General features: G+C 45.2%; 1 protein-coding gene across 1 annotated transcript in view; it reads right to left on the bottom strand.

Annotated features, from left to right (window-relative positions):
- The window catches only part of mahj (LisH and WD40 domain-containing protein mahjong), a 104,094-nt gene that overhangs the window by 12,065 nt on the left and 85,522 nt on the right, over nt 1-6,507 (bottom strand). The window lies entirely within an intron of this gene.

Here is a 6,507-nt window from a genome sequence, read left to right as displayed (position 1 = left end):
CAGGGTGTAAAATGTGTAAGATCAGGCATGAATGGGCGAGGAAGATGCATGGAAGGAGCTGCTTTGTTGATAAATGAAGTGTGGCAAAGTGGAATGAGAATACAAATGTGTCAGCTAGAGATGTATGTTTATCAAATTCATGTTTGAGAAGGTGAAAGTGGCAGTGATTGAAACAAGTGAGAGAGAGAAAGACAGGTTTTGGGATAAGCTGGATGAAGCAGTGGGAGAACTGCCCAGGAGGTATAAAGTGATCGTAAAGGGCGATATGAATGGAAGAGTGTGAACTGGTCCTGAGGATGACATAATGGGTTGTAATGGAGTACTGTACCAGGAGAAAATGATAATGGGAAGCGAATGAAGGATATGTGTCAGGAAAGGAGGTTATGCATTTGTACCTCGTACTTCAAACACAAAGATGCACATAAATATACTGTACATGGAATACAGAAATGGGAGAAATGGAGTTCCCCCGAGCTAAGCCCTGTATTGGACTATATAGCCCCGCTAGGGTTACAGGAGGGAGCTACCCCTCCCGGCATGGCAGCCTGGGCAAGGCTCGAACTTGCAATCCCCCGATCACAAGTCCAGCGCGCTACCACAGTGCTACCGCGCCCCCCTCATGGAATACAGAGGGAACAGGGATCATGTTGGAAGGAGCCTGCTTGATTACATGCTCCTTGAAAGGTCGATGCAGGGATTGGTTGCTGATACCAGGGCCATAAGAGGACGATTTGGAGGTCTGTCTAATCATATGATTGTGGTATGCAAGATTAAGCTGAAAGGAGTGACGTGGACTAGGAGAGGAGCAGTCAGGGAGAAAGACTGAAAGTTGAGAAGCTGAGGATCACAGAAATGGCAGATGAATACAGGATCAAAGTAAGGGAGGAGTTACACTCAGTGAATTAGAATGAAATGGATCTAGACAGCCTGTGGAATGCACATGGGGACTGCTTACTTGGGAATACTGAAGTGGTGTGTGGTGTGGCAGGAGTAACAACTAAGAAGAGAGGTATGGAATGGTGTGATGAAGAGGTTAAGAAAGCAGTGGAGGAAAAGAGTGAACTGGAATGAAATGGATCTGGAGAGCCTGTGGAATGCATACAGGGATTGCTTAGCTCTATCTATATACCTAGGTTACCTCCCCCAAGGAAAGGGAAGTAGCCAAGACAGGAAGACACAATTTACTCATCCACTCAAATTCCCCTGTGGCAGAGGGTCACAATCTGGCTGCACTATGGGGTGGTACTACAACTCTGCGCCCAGGTCGTGTTACGAAGAATTCTGTCGACATATTCTCTGCATGTAGTAAAAGGCGAATAAAAGGGGTGGGGTGAGGGGACTAGGGACCAACTCCTCCGTTTTTTAGTTCCTAAAAAGAGACAGGCCATTGCTTAGTTAGCAATGCTAAAGTGGTGTGTGGTGTGGCAGGAGTAACAACTAAGAAGAAAGGTATGGCACAGTGGGATGAAGAGATTAAGAAAGCAGTGGAGGAAGAGATGAAGAATGGCTAGAGTTGTTACAGGACAGGGGTTCAATTGATATAACTGAATACACTGAGAGCAACAAACAAGTAAAAAGACTAGTGAAGAGGAAACAGGAGGAGGTAAATGATGATCTAGGAAGGAAAATGAATGCAAATTACTCTGAAAATTGGAAGTTATTCTGGAAAGAGGTTTGGAAATGTAGAAGAGACAACAGAAGAAAATGTGAAAGCATGAACGATGTAAGTGGCAGATAATCAACCCATGAGGATGAAGTAAGGACCAGATGGAATTAATACTTTGAAAGCCTGATGAATTGAAATAAAGAGAGCAGAGCCGCTGTAAACATGATTGGTTTTGGGAGGGCGCAGAAAAGGAATGCAGTAACACGAAACGTGACACTCGCACAGGTGAAAAACGCTGTGAAGCAGCTGAAAAATGGGAAAGAAGCTGGGGATGATGAGGTGTAGGCTATGCAGAGATGATTAAAGCTAGTGGAGAGAGTGGAAACTCTGCCAGCAGAGTGGGAAAAGGCTGTGATTGTACCCCTGTACAAAAATAAAGGTGAGTGAAGAGAGTACAAGAATTATCTTGGCATTAGTTTACTGAGTGTAGTAGGAAAGATGTATGGAAGAATTATCATAGAGAAAGTAAGAGAGATATCACAAGTCCTAGTGAGTAAAGAACAGGGTTGCTTTAGGAGTGGTACAGGATGTGTGGATCATATATATGAGGTAAGACAGATAGTGGAGAAGGCTTGTGAGAAGGATGATAAGATGTTTGTGGCATTCATGGACCTGGAAAAAGCATACGACAAAGTAGACAGAGAAGGATTGTGGAAGGTTTTGTGCTTTTTTTTTTTTTTTTTTTTTGTGAGGAAGAAGGAACCAAAGGCAATGAGCCCGCAATACTGTTCCCTCCAAGAGAAAAACAAAATACAAGAGAGAGCCAAATTCAAGATCCATTCATTTCGAGATGCCTGGACACACTGCGTTTGAAAGACTGGAGATCATAGGAAGCAGGAAATACAGACAGAGGGAGACAGTTCCAGAGTTGACCTGTTACTTAAATGAAGGACTGGGAGTAACAGTTGACTCTTGCATTAGAGAGTTGGACAGAAAAGGGGTGAGAGTTTGCTGCTAGACGGGTGCTACGCGTCCGTCGTAGAAGTGGAGGAATGCATGCAGACAGTTCAGAGGAACAGTGACCATTGAAGTAGCGATAGAAAAGAGATAAAGATGCATCACTGCAGCGAAGAGACAGAGGTTGAAGGGAGTCGGTAAGAGGGGGAGAGTTAATGAGACAAAAAGTCTTTGACTCCACCCTATTGAGAAGAGCTGTATGTGGGGAGCCCCCCCATACATGAGAGTTGTACTCCACATACGGGCGGATAAAACCCCTGTATAGAGTCAACAATTGTGCAGGGGTAAAGAAGGAACGGAGTCGGCTTAGCACACCGAATCGCTTTGAAGCAGATTTTACAAGAAATGTAATATGATCTTTCCAAGACAAGTCCCGAGCAAATGAAACCCCAAGCATGTTCAACGATGAGGCAGGATTAGGTTGAGTATTATTAAACATAAGTGGGTATACCTGTGGAAGATTTTGTCAGGTTGATAGGTGCAAAAAATGAGTCTTTGATGCATTAAAAACAACCAGATTATTTTTACCCCAGTCAGAGATACGAGCCAAGTCAGACATTAGGTGCGCCATAGCCTCATCCCTTGCCTGCTCAAGTAACTGCTGAGATGGACATTGTGGGAATCGAATGGAAAGGTGAAGGGTGGAGTCATCAGCGTATGAGTGGATAGGGTTAGATGTACAGTTTAGAAGGTCATTGATGAATAAAAGGAAGAGAGTTGGTGATAGGACAGAGCCGTGAGGAACACCACTGTTAATAGATCTAGGAGAAGAACGATAGCCGTCTACAACAGCGGCTACAGAACGACCAGAAAGGAAGCTAGAGATGAAGGCACAGATAGAAGGATAGAAACCGTAAGAGGGCAGTTTGGAAATTAAAGATTTATGCCAGACTCGATCGAAAGCCTTTGAGATGTCAAGTGCAATGGCAAAGCTTACACCAAAGTCCCGAAAGGAGGATGACCAGGAGTCTGAAAGGTAGGTGAGAAGATCGCCTGTGAAGTGTCCCTACTGACGTTCAGAAAGAAGGTTGTGATAGGAATGATGCTTTAAAATTTTTCTATTAAGAATTGACTCGAAAACTTTTGAGATACAGAATGTTAAAGCAATTGGACGATAGTTAGAGGGTTGGGAATAGTCACCCTTCTTTGGGACTGGCTGAATGAGAGCAAACTTCCAGCAAGAAGGAAAGGTACAAGTTGACAGACAAAGGCGAAAGAGTTTGCCTAGGCAGGGAGTAAGCACAGAAGCACAGTTCTTGAGAACAACAGGAGGGACTCCATCAGGCCCATATGCCTTATTAGTACTGAGGCCAGCATATGGCAGAAAATACATCAGCTGAAGAAATCTTAATGTTAGCCATGAGGAAGTCAGAGGGGGGAAGTGAGGGAGGAACAGGACCGGAATCGTCTAAGGTGGAGTTGGAGGAGAAAGTCTGAGCGAAGAGATCTGCTTTATCAGTAAAAGAAATAGCTACAGAGCCATCAGAGTAGAAAAGAGGAGGGCAGGATCGTTTCGTTTCGTTTCGTTTTTAAAGGCTCCAACATGCTTGCATGTGTCGGCCTTGGTCACCTAATGGCGGCTCTCCACGCTGCACGATCCATTGCAGCCTCCCTGTTCAGTCCCTTAACCCTAAGGTCACACTTAATGACCTCGTCCCATGTCATGCTCAGTCTACCCCTCATAACCCCACCCCCAATATTAACACTTCTCACCTTCCTCACCCAATTATCATCCCCCATCCTCTCCACATGTCCAAACCACCTCAATCTACCTCCCCTCATCACAACACCAATACACTCCAGTCCCATCCTACCTCTCAACTCTTCCATTGTAAACCCAGCCCCTCCAGGCCTTGGATGGAGGGACGCACTGCACATCCACCTAATCATTGTCATTTCTGTACGTCTGAGCCAGCGAATGTCTTCTTCCTTCACTGCCCAGGTCTCACTGCCATACAGCATTACACTCCTAACACATGCTGCATACAAAGACCCCTTAGCACATAGGGAGAGCCCTCTCAATGTCAGGAGAGGCAAGAGCTCCCTGAACTTCTTCCAACCACTTCTCACCCTAGCCACAGAGCTAGCTCCAGCCCCACCTCCAGCACACAACATGTCTCCCAAATAACAAAACTCTTCCACACACTCAAGAGATTCACCAGCAAGTTCAATCCTTTCACGTCTGACGATCTCCACCTGCTCACCCCGGCACGCCGTACACATAAAATCAGCATTATCTCGCAGTCTACCTCTGATACCACTACATCTCTTATGCACCCATTTATCACACACACCGCACAAGATGGAATTACTTCCCACGCCCTTGTGGCAAACTGCACATGGCCACTCTCCCTCGTCTTTGACAGTACCGCCACCAACCCTAGATATCATCACTTTTGTTTTATCTGCATTTACCCTTAAACCCTTTTGCCCCATACCATCTCTCCACTTCCTAAACCTTTCCTCCGCCTCCCTTTCATTCTCTGCAATCAACACCAAATCATCAGCATACAACAATTCCCAAGGGAGTCCGTTTCTAAAGTCTAAAGGATGATGAGGTAAAGTTGTTAGAAAGGTTTTTGGCAAGGTGCCAGAAGGAGCGGGAAGAGTTCGAGTTAGAGAGTTGAGAGCATTTTGTACGGATGAAATTATTTTTAGCAGAGCGAAGAACAGACTTAGCACGATTCCAGGCAGAAATGTATAAAAGATGTGATTCAGGGGCGGGTTGGCTCCGGTACCTTTTATAGGCCCTCTCCTTGTTGCGGACAGCATTAGAACAAACGTGATTAAACCAAGGCTTTCTTGCATTAGTCAAAGGATATGAGAAAGGAATGTATGCTTCCATGCCCGAGAGAATAACCTCCGTAATGCGCAAGGCACACCCAGATGGCTCCCGGCCATGGAAGCAATAATCATTCCAGGGAAAATCAAAGAAGTACTGCCTGAGGGCCTCCCAATCCGCAGCTCCAAAGTGCCAGAGACGACGTTTTGTTGGAGGGTCCGCAGGCCGTACCGGAGCGATAGGACAGGTGATAAGGATGTGATCGGAGGAGCCCAACGGAGAGAAAAGATTAACAGTGTAAGCAGAAGGATTAGTTGTAAGGAAGAGATCAAGTATGTTGGAGCTCTCTCCAAGGCGGTCAGGGATACGGGTAGGGTGCTGTACAAGCTGCTCTAGGTCATTAAGGATAAAAAAGGTGTAGGCTTGTTCACCAGGTGGACCAGCGAAAGGAGAGGAGAGCCAAAGGTGGTGGTGAACATTGAAATCTCCAAGCATGGAGATGAGGCTTAAGTGTTACAGCTGCACAAGGCTTGCATGAAGGAGTGTTGGTGCCAACTTTAACATATGGATGAGAGATTACAGTGTGGGATGAAAATGAAAAGTCAAGAGTGACAGCAATGGAGATGGGACTGCTGAGGAATGTATGTGGAGAGCAGAGAGTGGACAGGATACAAAATAATGTGATTCACAAAAGATGTGGAATGAGGAAGCCTGTGAACACCCGTCTAGCAGCAAACTCTCATCCCTTTTCTGTCCAACTCTCTAATGCAAGAGTTAACTGTTACTCCCAGTCCTTCATTTATGCAACAGGTCAACTCTGGAACTGTCTCCCTCTGTCTGTATTTCCTGCTTCCTATGAGCTCCAGTCTTTCAAACGAAGTGTGTCCAGGCATCTCAAAATGATCAGATCTTGAATTTGGCTCTCTCTTGTATTTTGTTTTCTCTTGGAAGGAACAATAATTGCAGGTTTGTGGGCTTTGGTTCCTTCTTCCTCGCATTAAAAAAAAAAAAAAAAAAAATCGGAGAGTGTGCTAAGATGATATGGTCATGTGGAGAGAATGAAATGACATTAGAGTGATGAAATAGGAATATCTGAGCAAAT

Source organism: Coenobita brevimanus, chromosome 49 (assembly GCF_032717465.1).
Source record: "Coenobita brevimanus isolate Jiangsu-jjx chromosome 49, ASM3271746v2, whole genome shotgun sequence".
NCBI classification, from domain to species: domain Eukaryota; kingdom Metazoa; phylum Arthropoda; class Malacostraca; order Decapoda; family Coenobitidae; genus Coenobita; species Coenobita brevimanus.
Note: the sequence above shows the minus strand (reverse complement) of the source record. Positions and strands in the feature narration are given on the sequence as shown.